Genomic DNA, 25,230 nt, shown 5'->3' with positions numbered 1-25,230 from the left:
CCAGACCTTAAAAAAAATCATTATTATGCTTTAGGGAAGAATTTAAAATAAAACTAAATATGCATACCACAATGGAGCATGTTGTACAGTGCACAACTAATCAAATTAGGTAGACATAAAATTAATAATCACACGATAAATTTAGTAATATAATGTGAGAAATGTAAACGTTTCTTCTTTCAAGATAGGGCTTCATTCAAACTCGCTTAAAATAATACAGAATTCCATAATGGAGGTTTAGGCCTATATCCCTTCAACAATTTACAAATTTTCCTGAACAACCACAGCGGAATGAAAATGAGATCTACTTGTAATCAGGAGGCAACGGAGGGAGAAACTTAGTGACTAATCCTGGGTCAAAACAGAAGACAGAAGAAATTAAAGAAATGTGTACTGTATTACTTCAAACCCCCAACCCTCTATGTCCACTACACACTAGTGCTGTACATCATGCCCATCTCAGTAATGGGTAGCCAATTCTAAATCCTAAATTTGAATATGGACCAACTTGGTCTCTCTCTCGCATCTTCTCCCTTTGTGTCCTTGATGGAGGAAGGTTTTAAGTTGTGAAGGTGAGGAAGTACTAGGCGCACACTAATTAGAGGTTTGGTATGAGGAAAGGTTCGGAGGCCAAAGAGTGGGCTTCAGGGCCTGAGGTGGCAAATAGGATAGATAAGAGATCACAAGCTGAGGTACAATGATAAAAGAAATCAGTAGACGGAGCATATCAGCTGAGGCAGAGCCCCGAACCAGATGGGAAGAAATTTAAATTGGATGAGACCAGTAATTGGGAATCCCTTTAGGCATTTCTGAAAAGGGAGAGATGTGATTCTACTAACATATCTGACAGATCAAACATGCTGCTACTTGCAGAATGGGTTAAGGAGGGTAAAGACTGGAGGCAGGGAGACCAGAGGTTGCAGTAGTTATTCTAGGGATTAGATAAACAGGGATCCTATAAGATTAGGAACTGTACCAGTGGATTATCTTTGAATTGAGGCCCAGTGGTGAAATAGGAAAGACAATGATCTCTAAAACGCAATTAGTCAACTGGGAAACTTTTGACTGACAGTGCAAGCCTGGATACAGCACACCACAATGTGGGAAGAAAGTTTGTGCCTCTCGACTGTATGCACAGCTGGATTCTAATCAATGATATTTATTGCACTAAGCACTTAAGAGGACAACAGAAGCTATCCCCTGCTCTCAAGGACCTTACATTCTAATGGGGGAGATGGGCAAAAAGTATTTACAAATAATAAGAGCAGGAGGAAGAACACGGATAAAATAGCAGTGTGAATATCAGGATGAAACAGAATGAATAATTGAATGTACATACATAAGTGCTAAGACGACTATAAATGCATTAGAGCTAAGAGTTGCTGTTGCGTTGACAGGACTTGAGTTAATTAGGGGATTCTACCACTAACTTTAGGAGTTCTTTAAGAGGACCTTGAAGGTGGGGAGAGTTGTGGGCTGGTGGATTTGGGGAAGAGTTTCCAGGTCAGGAGACCAAGAGATCAGATGCAAAATGGGACAGAGCTTGGAAAGAGCAAGAAGAGTGTGAGCCCGAGAGGAGCCTGTGAAGAGTTGATAAGTAAAATGGGGGAAGTTAGTGAACAGTCTTGAAGCCAAATGGAAAGGAATTTTTATTTGATAGCCATTGGTGATTTCTGGGAACTGGAGAGGTGTTAGCCAAATGACCTTTTAGGAAAACAATTTGGGCGTTGGTGGGTAGTATTGACCAAAGGTTGTGGAGACGCTGGGGGCTGTGAGAGTGGTATCACCTTTCCTACAGCATGGATTTCTCCTTGTGCCCAGAGTGCTGTTATAATTATTATTACTTTATTAAGTGCATACTATGTGTCAAGCACTGTTCTAAGCACTGGGGTGAATACAAGTTAAATTAGGTTGGACCCAGTCCCTGTACCTTATGGGGCTCACAGTCTAAGCAGCCCCAGATCTTCATCAAATATAACCAAGTTGGGTTCCAGAGTTAGGGTGTGCTCATTATGGCTCAAACATCTATTTTGCCATTAGTTTGCCATTTCCAGAAGTACTTCAGTGGACAACATCTAAATTCAATTTTTTGCTCCTGTTAAAAACTACATTATTTAGCTGTAAAAGCCATACTAGACAGATTTCATAATTTTTTACCTAAACTCTGGGAAATAAGCAAATTAAAATTTCTATTTTGACAATCTTTATTCGTAAGCCTATCTTTTTGTGACAGAATGTAGGTTTAAATAAGAAAATTCTAACTCCTGATAATACTGCACATCTGTCTGGAGAAAGTGAGCAAGTTAAAAAATAAAAATCTATAAAAAGAAAAAACTGAGTGCCACTTCAAAATAAGAAATATTACTAGGTCTTGATACATTTTATTAGTGAGTGACATAACTTAAAAGCCCTGTTGGAGAAAAAGTTTAAGTATAATGACTAACATTTGTTTTTTCAATAGCTGCTGCTCAATTAAAAAAAAATCAATAATGTGAGTTTCCTTAGTGACAAAACTATCCAAACAGGCCACCAATGCATAAGGGCATTACAGTTTTTCGGCCTACCCACAAAAACTCAACTTTAACGACTTCATTGTTACAAGTTAACCTATTGTTACGTTCTAGCAAATATGCAAAGTCTGTCCTAAAATAGATTTATTCATGACAATATGCAAGCATCTTACAATGATAAAACTCAATCAATGGTATTTATTGAGCACTTGCTGTGTATTTTCAACAAGTGCTTAGTACAGTGCTCTGCACACAGAAGTCACTTAATAATACTACCACTTTGTATGAGTTACCTCCAACCTTCAGGACATCAAACCTATAAAACTGATTCAGAGTCAAAATGGAAAGACTGTGGAAACTTCATATTTCTGCATTAGTTTACAACTCTCAACTCTCGTCACAAGGTCTATGACATGCTAAACCTATATAACGTAAAAAAAGTCAAGGAAGACAACAGGAGTAGTTGATAAATCCAGAACTAGATATATCAATACTATAGAGGAAGTCAAACAGCAAGTAGCCAACAATACTGATTTCAGACTTTAAAGATTTGTGACATGGTCAAAATTAAATTCAAGGAACAATTTTTCCCCCATCAGCTTTTACAAAAAACAGGAAACCCTATAGACAACGTTATCTAATTTCTAATTCTTGTTCCATGCTCCCAACCAAATAGAAAAAAACAAAAGAAAGTCTTAAGAGTTTAAACATACCAAATGTTGAAAATGATCTCGTTTAGTATAGGTAGCTGTCCCAACGAGTCACAGTAGTACAATACATGTTTTAATGCACTAGGGAAAATGTTTCAGGGAGTATGCTTTGAAGAATTCTTCAAAATGTCCTGAAATGGAAAAAATAATCTATTTTAATATAAAGCAAAATTAAAACATTAAAAAAATACTTCTATACTTTTTGTTTGCTGTTGCCTATAGTGATGTAGAAACTAAGCACCATACAAAACCTGTACACTTTCTATTAGCAGTTATATTCATGTTTAACTGTAAAAAGAATCGGATGGCCAAATAGCCAATTTAACCATGAAAGACCCAGAAATATTCATTTAGTAGCTATTTTATTTTTTAAAAATCACAATTTCTATATTGTTTACTATCTATTGTTTGAAAAGCTCAAGTATGGTTTTAAACACACTGATCCTGGCCTTAATTGTTAACTTTTTATGGTAATAATAATAACTACGGTATTTATTAAGCGCTTAGTATGTGCCAAGCACTGTATTAAGTGCTGGGGTGGATACAAGCAAATCGGATTGGACACAGTCCCTGTCCCACATAGGGCTCACAGTCTTAATCCCCATTTTAAAGATGGGGTAACTGAAGAACAGAGAAGTGAAATGACTTGCCCAAGGCCACACAGCAGACAAGTGGAGGGTCAGGATTAGAACTCATGACCTTCTGACTCCCAAACCCATGGTCTACCCACTACGCCGAGCTGCTTCCATGCTGCATGGTAATAATAATAATAATAGCATTTATTAAGTGCTTACTATGTGTAAAGCACTGTTCTAAGCACTGGGGAGGTTACAAGGTGATCAGGTTGTCCCAAGGGGGGCTCACAGTCTTAATCCCCATTTTCCAGATGAGGTAACTGAGGCACAGAGAAGTGAAGTGACTTGCCCAAAGTCACACAGCTGACAACTGGCGGAGCCAGGATTTGAACCCATGACCTCTGACTCCAAAGCCCGGGCTCTTTCCACTGAGCCATGCTGCTTCTCTAGAAGACCAACAATTATCAATTAATAGAATTTACTGAGGGCTTACTATGTGCACAGCACTGAACTAAGCACTTGGAGAAGTACGATACAAAAGAATTGGTAGACGTGCTCCCTGCCCACGAGGAGCTTACAGACTAGAAGGGGAGGCAGACATCAAAATAAATTACAGATCTGTACATAAGTGTTGTGGGGGTGAGGGTGGGGTGAATGAAGGGAACAAATCCACATATGAGGGTGACACAGAAGGGAGAGCGAGTACAGGAAATGAGAGTTTAGTCGGGGAAGGAAGGCCTCTTAGAGAAGATGTGATTTTAATAAGGCTTTGAAGGTGGGGAGAGTGATGAAGGGGGAGGGAGTTTCAAGCCAGAGGCAGGATGTGGACAAGGGGTCAGCAGCAAGACGGACAAGATCAAGGTACAGTAAGTAGGTTGGCATTACAGGAGCGAAGAAAGCATGTTGGGTATGCATGTGGGTGTACACCAGTGACCAGCAAAAGTAATTCTGAATGAAAAACTGCAGGGAACTTCTTTTTAATGGTGTCTTTACGACTTCACAGGAAAGTTCTCAAATATCTTCCAAATCAAAATACAAAAAAAACCAACCCCAAAACTTGGGGTTATTTTTAGCTCATATAAACTAGAGAAGCAGTGTGGCCTAATGGACAGAGCAAGAGCCTGGGAGTCAGAAGGACCTGGTCCTAATCTGGTCTGCTGTGTGGCCTTGGGCAAGTCACTTTACTTCTCTGTGCTTCAGTTACCTCATTTGTAAAATGGGGATAAGAATATAAGTCCTAGACGGGGTAGGGTCTGTGTCCGACCTGATTACCTTGTATCTACCCCAGTGCTTAGAACAGTGCTTGGCACATAGTAAGCGCTTAACAAGTACAAAATCATTATTAATAATAACAACAAAGCCCAGAAAATTCCTTGACAGAAAATCTAGAAAAAAAAATACACTAGACTGCATGCTTCTTGTGGACAGGGATCATGTCTACCAACCCCATGATACTGTATTCTCTCAAGTGCTTGGTACAGTGCTATGCACACAGAACTACTCAAATTCAATGGATGGATAACCTGACTATAGATACTGGAGTAACTGAAAGAAAAACAAATACTCAATGAATTCTACAAAATTTTAAAAGTTTAAAAAAAATCAAGCTTGGGGAAGTGAAAACCGTATTTTTTAAAGTGTTTTGTGTTCATGGTGAATATTTTAGGGAGGGGAACACACAAGGGAAAGAAAATTACAGAGCGGTGGATACTACCCCTTCTGGGGTGGCACCAAAAAGAAAAGGTAAAACATTACAAAATGCATAAAATGTATGGACTCAGATGATGGTGAAACATTAAAAATAAAAGAATTTAATAAGAAAAACGAAGTTAAAAGCATTAGTTACAAAGTATGTTGCCCAGAGAAACACAATGGCCTAGTGGAAAGACCTTAGGGGCTGGGATTTAGGAGCTCTGAGTTCTAATCTCAGCTTCACCCATTTGCCTCTCTGACCATGGGTACATCACTTAACCACTTGGTGCTTCGGTTTCCTGTTCTGGAAGATGGGGATTAAATATTAGCTCTCCCTTCCTCTTAAATTATGAGCCCCATGATTATCTTGATTCTATTCCAGTGCTTAGTACAGTGCTTGTTGGCACTTAGTAAGTGCTTAAACTCCACAAATTATTATTATTATTCACTGTAATAGGAAAGGGGGATGTTCAAAATACGGAATTTATTTGAAAGGCAGCTTTTTTCCTAAATCCAAATTCCCTTTGACTACACAGATCATAATCCTCTTTGTGCCTCAGTTGCCATTCAGAAATGATAATCATGGTATGACTGCCTAATGCCTTCTGGTCTTCCTATCATCCTAGGTTCCAAGGTCAACTCAAAATTACCTCACAGAAATGTTCTGGATTTAGCTTCCTCCCCAATCTTCTGTGGCGCACATACGCAACCCATCAGTCTCCAGCCATGATCACCCCCACAATCCATTTCCTCCTCTTCAGTTCAACTCATCACCAGTGGAAGGAATCAAAGAGCCAAACTAATATAACTCATTATAAGGTTTGACTCTTACACAATACCTCTACAAAGCAACACAAACATTTGTCCTTTTTGGACTCCCTAGCCTATAATTCATTCATTCATTCAATCTTATTTATCAAGCATTTACTGAGTGCAAAGCACTGTACTAAGCGTTTGGGAGAGGACATTACAACAGTCCCTATTTATAACCATTTCTAGCTTTCAGCTATCTCACAGTCTCTGGTTCCCCTATTTCTTCTACTCCTTCCAGCACACCATCTCCTTAATGAAGACCAAAGTCATCAAGCTAGAATTCCTCCAGCTGTCCCTTCCCCATGGGACACTTCCCTTGACTTCTCTACAACTTGTTGGTGGAAGAGAAAAAGGGAGATGTCCTTCCTCACTCAAAATACTAGGACTTAAATCCTTTCCCTCCCAGAAAATAAGAGTACTTACTCCTACTCTTATCCCCTCCCACTCTAGCATTAATTGCTGTCCCTTCTATGTCATCTATGCACTTGGATCTGTGACATTTGAGCATTTAGTACTCTCCCCAACCCCAGCACTTATGTACATATCTTTAAATTATATTTTATAATTTATTTATATTCATGTCTGTCTCCCCCCTCTAGACGTAAGTTTATTGAGGGCAGGGAACGTACCTCTCAATTCTGTTGTATTGTACTTTCCCAAGCACTTAAGTACAATGCTCTGAACACAGTAAGTTCTCAATAAATACCACTGACTAATTGATTGATCGATCCACTGATTCAGGCTTTTTCCCTTCTGCCATTAAGAACTAGAAAAGCTATTGATTTTCTTCCTCTTCCAGTTCATTCCATCTCTTCTCCCATTCCTGGCTAGCCTTTCTGAATGCTTCATCTAGATCTACTATCTCCAATTTATCTCCATCAGCTCTCTCCTTGACTTCCTGAATTTTGGCTTAAAACTTCACCACTCCCTGACACAAAGGTCACTAATGATCTACTACTGAAGTCCTGCAGTTTCTTCTGTATCTCTCTGCTGTTTCTGAGATTGCTCATCACACAATTCCGTAGTGATAGTTTCTCTCGCTTCAACTTCAGAGACACCATACTCCCCTAGTTCTTCTAGTTCTTAATTTTTCCAAGAAAAGGTGCCATCACGGCACCTGAGGTGGAAGGGAAAAGTTTTCAAGACTAGAAGGGATGTAAAACAATCCCTCAGCACCAATCTCACTGGACCTGGGTCTAGTTGTGTCTTCCATTCCATGACATCTGTGAAGCTCCCAGAGGTGACCTGAGGGAAGCAGCAAGACTGTGCATAAAGTTTGGGTTTTGGGGGGTTTTTATTGGTATTTTTAAAGGCTTACTGTGTATCAAACAATGCTCTAAGTACTAGGATAGATACAACTCAATCAGGGTGGACACAGTTCCAGCTCCACATGGGGCTCGCAGTCTAAGTAGCAGGGAGAACAGGCACTGAATCCCCATTTTACAATTGAAGACTGAGGCACAGAAAAGTTAAGTGACTTGTCCAAGGTCACACAGCAGGTAAATGGTGGACGTGGGATTAGAACCCAGGTCCTATGTCTCCCAGACCTGTGTTCTTGTCCCTAGGTCATGCTGCTTTTCAAAGTGTCCCAGTTTTTTCAACTGCAAAATAGGGATTCAATTCCTCTTCTCCCCACTGCTTGACTGTGAGTCCCAGGTGAGAGGGACTGTACCTAGCCTGATTAACGGGTATCTATCCTCGGGCTTAGAACAGTACTTGACACATAGTATTTAAGAAACACCAGAAAAAAAAAGACACGAGCAGTGTATTTGCATCTCCAGCAGCATATATCACTCCAACCCTGAAACCCCATTGCTTTCTAGTATTCTAGGGCTCTGAAATAGTTATTGGGAATGAAGACTGGCATAAATTAAGCCCTGTGGTTTCCATATACCACCTGATTGCTTCTTCTGAACCTCTTTACCTAAAATTCTACAATCCAACTGTCCAGTAACTGAGGGCAACCTTAAAGGCTAGTTCTTAGCACTTTTGCTCTCCTCCATCCCTATACTGGATCAATATACTTTTGCACATCTGGCATTTCAATGGTACACATGACATATTTTTGGCACCACACTGTCCAAAACCCAGCAACATGTCAAAGGAAGGGAGTGGTATGAAGTGATACAGAAAGCATCTTGTACCTCTCTCTCCTAAGCAAAGATCTCCCACTCTTGGAACTTATTTTTAGTCCTCCTGACCCATAGTATATTTGGGTAAGTTACCATGATGAAAATGATTTCTAAATATCTATAAGTTATAAATGATATATTATAAATTATTTATTTATATTAACATCTGCCTCCCCCTCCAGACTGTAAGCTCATTATGGGCAAGAAACATGTCGGCCAACTCTGTTGTATTATACTCCCTTAAGTACTTAGTACAGTGCCCTGCATGTACACAGGAAGCATTTAATAAATATCACTAATTGAATGACTGAAGGGTAGAAAGGTGAGCAGCAGAAGATGGATGTGCCATGTCCCTGATGGTGACACAAGTTTGGAATCTACTATAATTATGCTGTCACTGTAGTTCGACCTCTCATTAAATTCCACTTTCTGGGGAGCTCATCCTTTCACACAACTTCTATTTCCAACTCTAAGTGGATAACTTTCAGGTAAATCTTGCCCTCATTCTCTCTTTCTCTAGAGAGACATCTTTAGTTCTATATTGTTTGCTGTCTACAAGCTTCTTTATTGGCCCACCTGAATCACCTAAAACAAAATATGCCGAAAACAGAGCTTATCATCCTTCCTTCTCTAGGTCTCCACGACCCTTCCCCAATCATCACTGGAGGCATTTCTTCCCTTCTGGCTTTGCAAACTCATAACATTGAGTAACGTCACAGATTCATGCCAATTCTTCTGCTCCTCCCTCTTCATTTCCATAACTAACGGAAGACTCTGTGAATTTTACTTCCAGGACAAAAAAGTGCTGGATTTGTGTCACCCTCCTCAATCCCGTCTCATGCACGGCCTCTCCAAGACTGCAGGGAGGCTGTGGCTAGAGATAATAATAGCGGTATTTCTTAACTGCTTACTATTTATCAAGCCCTGTAGTAAGCACTGGGGTAGATACAAGGTAATCAGGTCCCCCATGGGGCTTACAGTCTAAGTAGGAGGGAGAATAGGTATTGAATCCCCTCTGTGCTGATGAGGGAACTGAGGCACTGAGAAGTTAAGTGACTTGCCCCAAGCCACACAGCAGGCAGGTGGCAGAGCCAGCATTAGAACGGAGGCCATCTGGCTCCCAGGCCTATGCTCTTCCCACTAAACCACACTGCTTTTCTAAGAGCAACTGGGAGATAAGTTTGTTTCCCTGTCCCAAAAGGACAAAAGAAAACAGGGGTGAAGGGGCAACTTCCAGACCCACAGCATATTCCCCAGAGCTCAGGGAGGATACCTAGGGGAACTTCCTTGGTTTTTTGCTATGTCTTCTGGCTGCGATAGTTACTGCTTTGGGGAACCCTTGAGAAGCTACATACTGGGAGCAGTGGCAACAGGGCACGAAGGGAGCCAGGGCAACATCAACTGCTCAACTGCCACCATCCCAGGGGACTTGGGTAAGCCCACCCTGCCTTCCCTCTCCATTAGCAGACTAAAGGAGGAAGAAAGTGAAACAGGGCAAGGATGACTGCCAGGCTGGTGGACAGGGGATTCCTTTGCCCCACTTCACTCTGCCAGTGTCTATAGCTCAAATCGAGGAACTACCTGACCCCCTTCCTGTGCATATGACATATGCTATTAAACATTAACTCCCGTTCATATCCCCTTTTTTTCTTTCTTCCATCTGTAAATTATTTTAATGACCATCTCCCTAGCTAGTATGTAAGTTCCTTGAAGGAAACCATGTCTACTAATTTGGTTATATCCTCCCCAACACTTAGTACTGTGCTCTGCAAACAGCAGCTGCTCGGTAAATACTACAGACTGATCAACATCTGAACTACTGCAACAGCTTCCTATCCAGCTTCATTATCGTTCCAATCTAACCCTCACCCAGCAAGAGCCTCATGTTTTTTCAATCATTGATTTGATCATATCATTTCTCTTTTCAGAATACAGTAGTGGCCAATATTACCCTCACCAGGGTGGAATTGAGGGATCAGGCTACACCTCCCCCTGTCTGCCAAATCACCCAACCTTGAACTCCAGCAAGTCACTTGTGTTTAATATGCCAGAGCCCCCCATCAATCCCCAAAATAAGCTCCCCTTACCCCGACCCTGAGCTCCAGAAAGTGGAGGAGGGGCTTATTTTGTGGATTGAGTTCATCAGGGTGGGTCAGATGAGCCAAGAAAACTTCCCTCCTCTGGCTCCTCCCATTTACTAAACAATGAAAGTACTTTCCAACTGGCTTCATGTAGTCACTAACCACCAATACTAATGTCTGTTAATTCACCTGGGATTTTTCGGCTATAAGACCTACATACTCTCTTCTTGGTGTAGTTTGCTGGCAAATATTAAAAAGAAAAACTGAATGTTTACATTATATACAGGATTCCTATTTGAAGAAGAGGGTATAAGGAATTTCAAGTAGTTTTTTTTTTTTTTCAGATTGGCAATACATTACTAGCAAGCCCAAAGAAGTCATCCCTAATAGCAGCTCTCAATTATCGGTCGCATGAAAAAAATCCTTGATCAGGAGTTTAAGTCTTTCATTAATTGGGATCCTATTACTGAAGTGCAGTACTCCTGTCTCCTGTTTCAACCCAATTCACACTCCTTGCTCCATTCAGCCAAACCTGCTTGCCATTCTCCACACGTCTTCTCTCTCCCTATGAGTGTTATTCCTATCATCTGGATTACCGTCTCATTGTAACCAAACCATCTTTCTCTACTCCTCCAAAACCCTAAATAATAATAATAAGTAACAATTTTAAGTATTTCATTAACTGGTATCCTATTACTGAAGTGCAGTACTCTTGTCTCCTGTTTCAACCCAATTCACCCTCCTTGCTTCATTCAGCCAAACCTGCTTGCCATTCTCCACACATGTCTTCTCTCTCCTTATGAGTGTTATTACTATCATCTGGATTACCTTCTCATGGTTACCAAACCATCTTTCTTTACTCCTCCAAAACCCTAAATAATAATAATAATAAGAAATAACAATACCTGTGTAATTTGATTTACTCTTACTAGGTATCAAGCACCACACTAAATGCTGAGGTAGATACAATTCGCTCAGATTGGACACAGTCCAGGACTCATTCCCTCCGTAAAGGCTTCCCGGACTAGCCCTAACCTTTCATGGATCCAGATGCTCCTACCCATCTCCCCAGTCTTTTTATTCCTCTGATTTTTAGCTCTTTTCAACTATCTGTTAAAGCTGCAGGCAATTGTTTACTTGTCACTTGGGTTTAATATGCCAGAGCCCCCCTTCAGATCATAAACTCCTTGATGGCAGGGAACTATTTCCTTTAAAACACCTTACAGAACGGAGTTCAAAGCTCTTGCACCTAATGGCTATGTTCGTCCAGGGAACACCTAAAACCGGGATGAAAAAAATGTACCAAATTGACCTACTTCTTCACAATATCTTATATTTTACATATAAGCCAGTTGACACTGGTAATTTTTGCAACCGTTAAGGATGTAAAAGGCCTCAAAAACATTAGCTTGGTTGATCTTGGTGTGGAAAGTGCAATTTGTGACACTGCAACCCCCAGCCTGTGCCCCCCAGCCTGAGTCAGGTTAAGCTGCATCCTTCCAGGTTGGGCACATCCTCAAAGCCTCAGATGGAATGAAAAGAGTTATGGAGCAGAGACTGAGGCCCTGCTAAACTACAAGTATGAGCTTGACCACACTGCTGCCATGGAAGTAAGGAGACTTCACAAGTGTAGTTGGCCTGACTTAGATATGTACCCCACCCCCAGTCCTACAGCCCTTGGGTACAGATCCTTACACTCTGCCATTTCCCTTACCTGTAATTTATTTCAGTCTGTCTTCCCATCTAGACTAGAAGCTCCTCATGGGCAGGGATCAGGTCTAGCAACTCTATCGCATCATACTCTCCCAAGCACTTGGTACAGTTTTCTACTCCACAGTACACGGTTGATAAATTCCATTGACTGGCTGTTACAGGGAATGAAGGCAACATACAAAGGGTGGCTCAGCGCACTTCCAACTCAAACAAGGCTTGGACTGAATTTACATATTACTACTATTACTTGGACCAAATCCGGCAAGAACCCAGGACAGGTCAGGCTTCACCCAGGCATTTGGGCCTCTAGGTCCTGGAGCCCAAATTGCCGTAATATAGTTCCGGGATCCATGCAAAGCAGGTGCCAGACTGCTATATTTGAGGCTTGGCACGTGCATATTAGTGTAGATCACCATTTCTAAGCCATGCCTGGGCTAACCATGGGCTTTAAGCACACACTAACCCCCATATTTGTAGCTACACGGTGGAGGGACAGGCCTGGAGCCAGCACTCTGCCCTTAGGCCCACAGGTACACTGCTTTTTGGCTCAGATGTAGAATTAGTGGCATAAGGTTCCAAAAACGTTTATCCCTCCTGCACAGTGCAATCCTTGCAAACATTAGCTTGGCACCTAGTGTTAGGTTTCCCCTACGCAAATAATGGCATTTTCTACATGAGAGTCCCTTTCAGAGAGTACACCAAGCCTAGGCAGACATGGCCAATGCTTAAGTGTTGATTGACTCAATACAACCTCCTAAGCAGTTTTTCCTCTTAATACCTTTCCTTTCTCTGGTTCATTTCTTTTCCTTTTCATCTAGTCAGAATGGAGCCAATATAGGTAGCTGCAAGTACTGCCCGGCTACCTTCCACACTGTTTAGTTTGCAGTGTGCAAGAAGAATAGTCGGGAAGCACTTCCATACTGTAGCCAACATGGGTGGTCAATAAAAAGAAACAAATTATATGTTAGAAAAATGGAATGCTGCAATTTCCCAATGGTAGAAAGGAATGGAGGTGTCCAAAAAAAAAAAAAAAAAGATTACAAGAAAGACACAAATCAAAATAGGACAAAAAAGAAATGGACTCCAATCTGATGCTTCAAGGCAAATATTTATTATTAGGAGGTGGAAGTTGGGAAGAATCTTCTATGAGATTGTTATGGTACAGGAAAAGACAATTTAGAAGTTGAACCTAATCCTTAACCATCCATTGACAGTTGTTAGTAACTCCATGCATATTAGATGAGAATTTTCTAAAATACGGTCATAGAAATCTTGGATTCTCCTATTGTCTAATGGAGATAATAGAAAAAAAAAGAGTCAAGATTTGCAATGGACCAAACTCCTTAGACAAATCATGAGATATTACTTGAAATTTTTCCATATGGCAGGGATTTTCTAATTTCTTTATAAATCTCCACAGAACTTCATGCAAGGCTCTTGCATCCACAGTTTTTTAATCCAAAGCACTTCCTCAACCATTAACTCATTTTACCCTCATAACGTCCCTGTGAATTAAGGAGAAATGGGTATTATTAGTCCAATTTTAGAGATGGGGAAACAGGCTGGTATGTTGGGAAGCAGCATGGTGTACTGGATAGAGCATGTGCATGGGAGTCAGAAGATCATGGGTTCTAATCCTGGCTCTTCCACCTGCCTGCTGTGTGGCCTTGGGCAAGTCACTTCACTTCTCCGTGCCTCAGTTACCTCATCTGTAAAATGGGAATTAGGACAGTGAGCCCTATGAGGGAAAGGGACTGTGTCCAATCTGATTTGCTTGTATCCACCCTAGCACACAGTACAGTGTCTGGCACATAGCAAGTGCTCAACAAATGCTATTATTATTATTAAGTTAAATGACTTGCCCTACATCACACAGCAAGCCACATAAAAGTTATAATTAGAACTCAAATCAACTGGCTCCTAGGCCCATGCTCTCTTGACTAGCCTTCTAGCCCCAGTCTAACCCTAACATCTCTAAAGGCAGTTTACCCATCACTAAAATAAAGCTAATCCTTTTTTCCTAATCCTTTGAAGCAAAGACTCTCAAGTTGACATTTTCAAGGACGTGAACTTTTTGAATAATGGGTACGTGTCTGATTTTAAGCATGACTATCCTTTTTCATGAGCACAAATATAGCAAGTTTGGAAAAAAGATATTGTGAACCAGAATACAGAGGTCATCTGAGTCTATTTTTTAAAACCGTACTCTATACAATCCTGCATGGCAGAATTTCATCCCTTCAAAATATGGGACTATAAAACAATCATAATAGTGGTGATTCTACAAACTTCTTTGACATCCTGCTTCAGAAGTTAGGGAGAGGTTTCATTACTCTGTCTCAGAGTTGAAGAAGTTCTAATTTACAGTATGTCCAATAGACTGAATGCTCCAACTACAATTCTCTTTCATTTGGTACTCTGGAATTGAAGAATAACTGTTTATCATCCTCCTTATAGTCAATGGTATTTATTGACTGCTTACTGTGGACAGACCACTTTACTAAGTGTTTGGGAAAGTATGGTACAGTAGAGTTGGAAGATGTGATCCCTTCCCTCAAGGAGCTTACAATCTATTGGAGGAGACAGACACTAAAATATATAATGAATAGGAGAAATAGTCAGAGTATAGAATAAATCAGCCTCTATATGCATACAGACGAGAATGATAAAGCAACCCGTATCTCTCCTTCCGGCTAAACAACCCAAGTTTCCTTAATCCTTTTCACAGGGCTTTCTCTAACCTTCCCCAAATTATTAATTTTTATTGCTCTACTTTTCTCTGGACCTTTTCCAAAACTCTTAAGTGAGGCAAGTGCTTCTTTAAACCCAAATAACTCTGCTCTGTAGCAAGAAAACCTCTGTGTAAAGGGTCAATATGTTTTATCTTGCATCCTTCCCAGCACTTAGAACAGTGTTTTGCACAAAGTAACCACTTAACAAATGCCATTATTATTATTATTTTAGGAAAAGGTCTGCTGAACTCACAAAGGTCTTATGATGTATGCTAAAGCGCCATCCATAAGACATCCTTTACAGTAAATCTTCAGCCTGTCATATCTTCAGCTGAAAAATTATTTGCTAAGCCATGAGTTATTTCAAAACAGTACACAAATTTTAAGAAATGATCACGATGGTCAGAGCATTTACTGCTCCCAAAAGAAACGATGGGAAAGTTACACGTTTCCCCCACCAAAATGGAAAAACAAGTTTTTACTCCACAACAAGAATTCTGATCTTTTCAACTAATCTTACTAAATGTTGGTACATACATTTTTTTTTTTAAAAAAGCAAGAGATCATCAACAAGGATACTCTGCTTTACTTTCAGGCCAGAAAATGATTTTTCACTAATCAGTAGTTCATTGTCAGTGACATAATTCTGCCTTCTAGGAAGTTAAGAAATCAAGAAAAAAAGACACACCAATGGTGATTTCAAAACAGTGAAGATGATATTCTTCCCTCACTGGGGAAAACTGCTTTTGGTTGAGTTTCTGCAGATTACAGCATTAGATCTGAATCGGTTGAGTTTCTGCAGATTACAGCATTAGGTCTGAATATGTGAACTTGCTTGAAAACCTTCATTATTTTTTTAGTTAACATAGTACTTCAAATCCTAGTTGGCACCAGTTACTACAAAATAATTACAAAGAAGTTAATTTAAAGTTTGAAACATTTCTGGCGATTGAGATTTAAAACAGATCGACTCTCTGGAAACAGGTCAGGTTAACCCCATGCAGTCACCTGGCCACAGTGGAAAATTAATGACACCCAAGGGTTGATTTTTAAATTTATGGTAGATTGCAAAATGCTACAAATTAGCTAGAAACCCACACACGAACACCCCAGAAAAACGTAAGATTCTTTTATTTTACTAACAATTAAGAGGCGACAACAGATTTTCAACCAAATCAGCTGGAAAATATTTCTCAGGTCAGATAAGGGGACAAATGTACTTGTCTCACACTTATGTACTAGTTTCATTATTGCTCTTTAATAAAATAATCTCCTCCCCATGGTTGTCAGGAACCATTCATTCTTTCCTGTTATGCCGTGGCAATCCAGAGACAACACCGTAGGGCATTTTTTTTTTTTTTGGTCACTACTGAAATGAATCGTAAGATTTATTTTCAACAGGAATGCCGGTGTGTAAATGCTTCTGCTTAAGTGATGCCTAAACGTTTAAGATGCAATGGCAGACAGAAACATCAGGTCCCCAACTTGGGGGGAAAAAACTGGGAAGTGAACATTTTTCCTTGCCCTCATCTGATATAATAAACCTAAATGAGAACTGCAAGTATGATTTCAAAGATTCAAACTAAGCCTTCTTTCCTTATTGTGGATCCGACTGAACGTCCGGTTATTCCTTTTTTGGCCACTAAACTAAAAATGTAGTAGCAGAGGAAAGGTGGCATCTTTAACTATCTATCATCATTGAACAATCTAATACAGCCAATTAAAATAGGTATAGTCAACAGTGCAGCAACTCAGGAAGGGTCAATTTGCTGTATTAAATATTTTTCTCATCTTAGAATGAAATGTGAATGGGGTGGAAACCTGAAGCTACAGAATAAGTAACTTTACGACTGCGTATGCTTACCTCTCCGCATAAAGACTAGAGCTATCTAAAGCTGGGATATGAAGGCAAGGAGGAATTGTGCTTTTAAAATACGCCTGTTTTCCTTAACACAACAGCAGAGAGAAAGGCTGGAAGCACTGTCAGACCAAGATTGGGTGCATTTTAAAGCAACAGCGAGCAAATCCTTCAAGTTCATGAGCTTGTGCAGCTTTAAAAAAAAAAAATGCTCGCTAAACTGGTTTTCCTGAGCTCTTACAGCTGTTATAAAAACCTGACAAAGAACAAAGCATCCACTGCTGTACTACTGTCCCAGAAACACAGACCACAGGGACAACGTGGCCCAATTTCTCTTAAAATTTAAAAAATCCTGCAAAAAGATCCATATTTCACAGTCTAGGTTATTTAATAATGCGTACCTTAGAATTGATCAAAGAGTACCAAAGATTTCTTAAATTAGTCCAGTATGAACTCTTCAGTGCCCTCAAGATTTACAGTTCATAGATAAAAAAATAATCAGTCATTTACAAAAACCCAAGAAGATGGAATGGAATCACACCCTAAGCCTGATCAGGAGGAAAGAAAATACAAATCGCCCAAAACCTCCATTTAAAAAGTAATTATCTCATTAGTCTAACAGAAACCAATCCGAATTCTCAGGAACATGTAAATGAGGGTTCCTGTAAATTCAAATCCAAATATTGTTTTGTAGTTCTCAGGCTGGCCCATGGGGCAGTCTAAGCTATAAGCGTTAGATCTCAAAATACCTCAAAGTGATCATTTTTCACCACATGTAGAAAATGTTACGATGGTAACAATCCACTCCACCCATTCCTTCCCATCCAAAAAGGACTTCAAAATAATTACAGAACTTGAGAGAAACAGTGATTAAATTCATATCAAAGGGAAGTAAATAAAACCTATCAACAGTATGCTCATAATTTTTAAACTCTTGTTACATCAAAAAGGTGAGGAAGGATAGCAAACCCTGCATTCTAACATTCATATGAACACGAAAGTTAATAAATACGATTGAATGAATGAATGAACACAACGATAGACTTTGTCATAATCAAACACCCTTGTGAGACCTGTCAAGTTTTCATTTTCATCTCTTTTGTTTTTATAAAAGGTCCTTTTATCTTTTGTCCAAGTGAAAGTTTCTTTTCCAAGGTAAGAGTAATACCTGCGTTGAACAGCTAAAGATGCCAAATGAGGAAAAATAATGTTTATTGTCCATTCAATTTCTAAACACCAAGTGGAAGAGCGGGCATCGCAATAAATGTCAAATATGAAGGATTATACAATTGATACAATTAAAATGCACTCGAGAACCTCAATACAGGTGTCTGAAACAGCGCTTGTTTGCAAAACACGTTTTCTAATTAGCATTTCTTTAAACAATGCTGATAATAATCTTGTCACTGTAATCCATACCGAATGAATCATTGAGGTTGTAAAATAAAAAAAAAAGCATGAGGAAATTCATTTGAGATCTCCGTTAAACTTTCTTTTGTTTATATTTCCTTGGCAAGTGTCAAAAGACAATTTTGCTTCCACATATTCGGATTTTCCTCAAGTACGATTTCAGCTCCTGACAGGCTGCTTTTCCCGAGGAACTCTTTCGGCTCCTGAGGGTCCAGCTTTTTGATGCTGCATTATCCCTAGGAGATACTAAACCGGTGAGGATTCCTGAGAATTAGAAATCCTCCGCTAGTTCTGAAAAATCAGCTCTACGCCTTGTTTGTCATCTGAGATTGAGTTATCAGACACCGACTTGGATTACTTTGGGAAACTGACATGTCTATTTACAGAGAGACAAAGACAATCCAGCACCGCAAGCCCTTCTTTTTGCAAACACACCTTCCTTTCTCTGGCCTCCATAAATACCGCTTTGGGGTGGTGAGGGGGGGGAAAGGGGGAAGGCACCCCGTTGGATCTCCTCCCCTCAGTATGTAGGACTATCCACGTACGGATGAAACGATGATGATAAACATTCTGGCCAAACCAGAACGGGGAATGAGCTCCCTCTCCAAAGGGGAGAGAAATGATCTGGCAGTTTTGTTCTAGGGTCACTTCTTCCCCCATTTCAGCCTGTAATTAAAATGGAGGCAAGGCCAGGCGATCTGTGTCTGGCTTTAGGGGGAGACAATAACCCAAAACAGGCCTGAGAGAGAGAGAGAGGGAGAAAGAAAGAAATACACAAGCTTCACTGTATTACCTCATCCCCCTTTTCTAGGCAGTTTTGAGCCACGGACTCTTCAGAAACTCTTGGTGCAACTTGCCCACGGGCTGGATTTCTTTTTTTCCTTTTTGGTGGTGGTGGAGGGGGAGAGGGGGCAGGATGTTAATTCTGGGGTTTTGAGTGGGCAGTGGGAGCTGCTAAAATGCCCCTTGTCTCCTCTCCCTGGAGCTGGGTGTTGACGCAGCAGAAATTACCAGCTGGAAAATTCCCCTTTTGGAGGTTACGGGAGGGAGGGAGGGAGGGCAAGGGGGTGGGTGGGTGGTTGGGGGGGCTGTTGCTGGTCGTCTTGGGGTTCAACCCTGGCACGCACCGCACTCACCTCGCCTCGGTAACGGTCTTCCTCCAAACCCCCGCCCCTTTGGCACAATGTGTCTCCCCCTCTCCTCTCCCACCCCACCGAGGGCTGGTGCTTCTGATCCCCTTCAGTGCTCTGCACGCTGTAAGCGCTCAATAAATACGACTGATTGATTGACTGATTGATTGTAACCCCCCCCAGCGCTTTGCACAGAGTAAGCGCTTGATAAATGCCATCACTATTATTCTCCTTGTGGTCCTCGGCGGGGGGGGGTCAAAAAGCGGCGTTGCCAGGGTATAAAGGGGGAGGGGGGCGTCGTCAACCCTGGTGCCAGGGAAGGAGAAAGGAGGGGGGGGGGACCTGTATCTGCCCACGCCCCCCTTTTTTCCCCTTCCCTGCCAACCCCGGCCTGGCACAATTGAGGAGGGGGGGGGGGCGGGAGAAGAAGCCGACGGCTTCATCTCTCTCTTGCAGCTGGCAGGGGTGGCCCTGCAAGGGGGCATCCCGGGGGTGGGGGGCACGGTGGGGTTTGGTCCCTTGCAGGTGGGCAGGGACGAGGGTGGGGGGGGCGAGGGGGACAATGAGGAGTCGTAGTAGCGGCTTTACCTGTTACCCCATCGGGGGGCGGGGATGCCCAGTCCTCGGTGCCCCCGGAGCCTCCCGGGTGGCGGTGGCGGGGTCCGAGCCGCGTCCGTCCGACTGGAGCGCGCCGCCGCCGCCGCCCCCCGCTCGCTCCCGCGCGCGCGCGCGCCCCGGCGCGCGCGCGCCCCCCCCCCCCTTGCCCGTGCCGCGGCCGAGCGGCGCCCGGCGGAGCGCGTGCGGACCCCGACCCCGCCCCCGGCGCGCGCGCCCGGGCGCTCCCCATTGGCCCGCCCGGGCCCGCCCCCCCGCCGCTCCGCGCGCCCGGGCGCTCCCCATTGGCCCGCCGGGGCCCGCCCCCTACTACTCCGCGCGCCCGGGCGCTCCTGATTGGTCCGTCCGCGCCCCCTTGGCCACGCCCCCTACTACTCCGGCCCCCCACCCACCTGGGTTCAGAATCAGAATTCATTCACCCATTCGTCCAAGCGTATGTATTGAGCGCTTACTGGGTGCAGAGCAGTGTACTAGGCGCCTGGGAAGTACAAGTTGGCAACATAGAGAGACGGTCCCCTACCCAACAGCGGGCTCGCAGTCTCCTCCTCATTCATTCATTCAATCGTATGTATTGAGCGCTTACTGTGCAAAGAGCACTGTACTAAGCGCTTGGGAAGTACAAGTTGGCAACATAGAGAGCCGGTCCCCTACCCAACAGCGGGCTCACAGTCTCATCATTCATTCATTTAATCGTATTTATTGAGCGCTTACTGTGTGCAGAGCACTGGACTAAGCGCCTGGGAACTACAAGTTGGCAACATATAGAGACGGTCCCCTACCCAACAGCGGGCTCGCAGTCTCCTCCTCATTCATTCATCCAATCGTATGTATTGAGCGCTTACTGTGCAAAGAGCACTGTACTAAGCGCTTGGGAAGTACAAGTTGGCAACATAGAGAGACGGTCCCCTACCCAACAGCGGGCTCACAGTCTCATCATTCATTCATTTAATCGTATTTATTGAGCGCTTACTGTGTGCAGAGCACTGTACTAAGCGCTTGGGAAGTACAAGTTGGCAACATAGAGAGACGGTCCCCTACCCAACAGCGGGCTCGCAGTCTCCTCATCATTCATTCATTCATTCATTCAATCGTATTTATTGAGCACTTACTGTGTGCTGAGCACTGTACTAAGCGCTTGGGAAGGACAAGTTGGCAACATAGAGAGACGGTCCCCTACCCAACAGCGGGCTCGCAGTCTCCTCATCATTCATTCATTCATTCGTATTTATTGAGCGCTTACTGTGTGCAGAGCACTGTACTAAGCGCTTGGGAAATCCAAGTTGGCAACCTTAAGAGACGGTCCCCTACCCAACAGCGGGCTTGCAGTCTCCTCCTCATTCATTCATTCAATATATGTATATATGTTTGTACATATTTATTACACTATTTATTTATTTATTTTACTTGTACATCTCTATCCTATTTATTTTATTTTGTTAGTATGTTTGGTCTTGTTCTCTGTCTCCCCCTTTTAGACTGTGAGCCCACTGTTGAGTAGGGACCGTCTCGCTATGTTGCCAACTTGGATTTCCCAAGCTCTTAGTCCAGTGCTCTGCACATAGTAAGCGCTCAATAAATACGATTGATGATGATGATGATTCAATCGCATTTATTGAGCGCTTACTGTGTGCAGAGCACTGTACTAAGCGCTTGGGAAGTACAAGTTGGAAACCTTTAGAGACGGTCCCCTACCCAACAGCGGGCTCGCAGTCTCCTCCTCATTCATTCAATCGTATGTATTGAGCGCTTACTGTGTGCAGGGCACTGGACTAAGCGCTTGGGAAGTACAAGTTGGCAACATAGAGAGACGGTCCCCTACCCAACAGCGGGCTCGCAGTCTCCTCATCATTTATTCATTCAATCGCATTTATTGAGCACTTACTGTTTGCAGAGCACTGTACTAAGCGCTTGGGAAGTACAAGTTGGCAACATAGAGAGACGGTCCCCTACCCAACAGCGGGCTCGCAGTCTCCTCATCATTCATTCATTCAATCGTATGTATTGAGCGCTTACTGTGTGCAGAGCACTGTACTAAGCGTTTGGGAAGTACAAGTTGGCAACATATAGAGACGGTCCCCTACCCAACAGCGGGCTCACAGTCGCCTCATCATTCACTCATTCATTCATTCAATCGTATTTATTGAGCGCTTACTGTGTGCAGAGCACTGGACTAAGTGCTTGGGAAGTACAAGTTGGCAACATATAGAGACGGTCCTTACCCAACAGCGGGCTCACAGTCTAGAAGATTATTAATTTATCCATTCAATCGTATTTATTAAGCTCTTACTGGGTGCAGAGCACAGTACTAAGCACTTACTATGCTGCCAAGCACCGTTCTAAGCACTGGGGAGTTAACAAGGTGATCGGGTTGTCCCACGGGGGGCTCACAGTCTTCATCTCTGTTTTACAGGTGAGGGAATTGAGGCCTAGAGAATAATAATAATAATGACCTTTATTAAGCGCTTACTATGTGCAAAGCACAGTTCTAAGCGCTGGGGAGGTTACAAGGTGATCAGGTTGTCCCACAGGGGGCTCACAGTATTAATCCCCATTTTACAGATGACAGAACTGAGGCACAGTGAATAATAATAATATAATGGCATTTGTTAAGCACTTACTATGTGCACAGCACTGTTCTAAGCGCTGGGGAGGATACAAGGTGATCAGGTTGTCCCACGGGGGGCTCACAGTCTTCATCTCCGTTTTACAGATGAGGTAACTGAGGCCTACAGAATAATAATAACAGTGGCCTTTATTAAGCACTTACTATGTGCAGAGCACTGTTCTAAGCGCTGGGAAGGTTACAAAGTGATCAGGTTGTCCCACAGGGGGCTCACAGTCTTAATCCCCATTTTACAGATGAGGGAACTGAGGCACAGATAATAATAATAATAATAATAATGATAATATTAATGGCATTTGTTAAGCACTTACTATGTGCAAAGCACTGTTCTAAGCGCTGGGGAGGTAACAAGGTGATCGGGTTGTCCCACGGGGGGCTCACAGTCTTCATCTCCGTTTTACAGATAACGTAACTGAAGCCTAGAGAATAATAATAATAATGGCCTTTATTAAGCACTTACTATGTGCAAAGCACCGTTCTAAGCGCTGGGAAGGTTACAAGGTGATCAGGTTGTCCCACAGCGGGCTCACAGTCTTAATCCCCATTGTACAGATAGGGAACTGAGGCACAGAGAATAATAATAATAATAACAATAATGGCATTTGTTAAGCGCTTACTAAGTGCAAAGCACTGTTCTAAGCGCTGGGAAGGTTACAAGGTGATCAGGTTGTCCCACGGGGGCCTCACAGTCTTCATCCCCATTTTACAGATGAGGGAACTGAGGCACAGAGAAGTGAAGTGACTTGCCCAAAGTCACACAGCTGACAGTTGGTGGAGCGTGGATTTGAACCCATGACGTCTGACTCCAAAGCCCGGGCTCTTACCACTGAACCTCGCTGCATCTTTGTAATCTAGAACTGTTATTTATTCATTCAATCGTATTTATTTATTCATTCATTCATTCATGCGTATTTATTGAGCGCTTACTGTGTGCAGAGCACTGTACTAAGCGCTTGGGAAGTACAAATCGGTAACAGATAGCGACGGGCCCTACCCAACAATGGGCTCACAGGCTAGAAGGGGGAGACAGGCATCAAAACAATTATTATATGATTTTATTAATATATTGTATATTACATTATATATATCAATGTCTGTCTCCTACTAATGCACACAGTAGTATATAGCTGTTATTTATTTATATAAATGTCCGTCTCCCCCTATAGAGCGTAAGCTCGCTGTGGGCAGGGATTGTGTGTTTGATGTTATACTGTACTCTCCCAAGCGCTTAGTACAGTGCTTTGCACACAGTACTATTATATCTGTTATTTATTTATATTAATGTCCGTCTCCTCCTATAGAGCGTGAGCTCGCTGTGGGCAGGGAGTGTGTGTTTAATGTTATACCGTACTCTCCCAAGCGCTTAGTACAGTGCTTTGCACACAGTAATCTTCTATCTGTTATTTATTTATTTATATTAACATCCCTCTCCCCCTCTAGAGTGTGAGCTCGTTGTGGGCGGGGGATGTGTTTGATGTCATATTGTACTCTCCCAAGCACTTAGTACAGTGCCCTGCATACAGTAATATATATTTGTTATTTATTTATTTATATTAATATCTGTCTCCCTCTCTAGAGTGTGAAGTCGTGGTGGGCAGGGAATGAGTTTGATGTTATATTGTACTCTCCCAAGAGCTTAGTACAGTGCTCTGCACACAGTAATATGTATATATATATATATATATGTACATATATTACATATATATGTATATATGTACATATATTACATAATACATACAAATAAATAATATATACATATATTAAGATATATTATTATCTTTATATATACATATATATTATTATATGTCATATATATTATATATATTATGTATACATATTATATATTAGCTATATACATATATTAAGATATATTATTATATGTATATATTATACATATATATAATATATATACACATATATATTATTTATTTATATTAACGTCTGTCTTCCCTTCTAGAGAGAGCGTGAGGTCGTTGTGGGCAGGGACTGTTTGATGTTATATTGTACTCTCCCAAGTGCTTAGTACAGTGCTCTGCACATGGTAAGCGCCCAATAAGTACGATTAATAATGATAATAAGCGCTCGATAAATACCACTGATGGGTTGATTGACAGGGGAACCGGGAGCGAGCTCAGATGGGGGAAATTGGTGGAGGTTTCCTGGCCAGTCTGTTTTCCTGGACTTTGGGAACGATTCTCAGGATTTGCCTTCACTTTGAAATGTGGGGATTTTTTTGTTATTGTTTCAGTCCGTGGGGAAAAGGAAGACTTGTTTTGTTTTCTGAAACTCATCAATCGCTTTTGAGTCGAAAATCCCAAAATACGTTTTTGGCTTACTTGCTAAACTTAGTTCTTGTGTGCTCATTTGCGATTTTATCCATCGGCTTTTGGGTACAGTAAGGGATTGCTTACCAGTTACACCTAGTTTCCAATTTTGTGGGTGGTTCATTCTCTGAGAAAGTTACAGCAGAAGTTAGGAAAAGAAAATATTACAAATGGTACCCATTTAAAAATATTTTACAAGCATGAATTGTAAATCAGGAGATAAATTCCTGTTTGCTACAGTGAGAACCTATGAGAGTTGCCAATTGGTGATAATTTGTTTCTTTTATCTTCACCCCAACTAATTAAGTGTGG

The 25,230-nt window shown here is 41.9% G+C and overlaps 1 protein-coding gene across 4 annotated transcripts in view; it reads right to left on the bottom strand.

The window, feature by feature from the left end:
- Positions 1 to 20,020, bottom strand: part of ZBTB46 (zinc finger and BTB domain containing 46) — a 103,782-nt gene extending 83,762 nt beyond the window's left edge. For 3 of the 4 annotated variants that reach the window (XM_038750205.1, XM_038750206.1, XM_038750203.1), the window contains exons 1-2: positions 19,945 to 20,020; positions 3,224 to 3,351 (exon numbers count right to left, since the gene is read on the bottom strand). The gene's annotated coding sequence lies outside the window, so the exon portion shown is untranslated. Of the gene's footprint in view, positions 1 to 3,223; positions 3,352 to 15,646; positions 15,713 to 19,944 lie in introns of those variants that run through there. The other variant, XM_038750204.1, reaches the window with a different exon arrangement.
- Positions 20,021 to 25,230: the final 5,210 nt, after the last annotated feature.

Source organism: Tachyglossus aculeatus, chromosome 8, assembly GCF_015852505.1.
Source record: "Tachyglossus aculeatus isolate mTacAcu1 chromosome 8, mTacAcu1.pri, whole genome shotgun sequence".
NCBI classification, from domain to species: Eukaryota; Metazoa; Chordata; class Mammalia; order Monotremata; family Tachyglossidae; genus Tachyglossus; species Tachyglossus aculeatus.
This window is presented reverse-complemented; position numbering and strand designations above follow the sequence as displayed.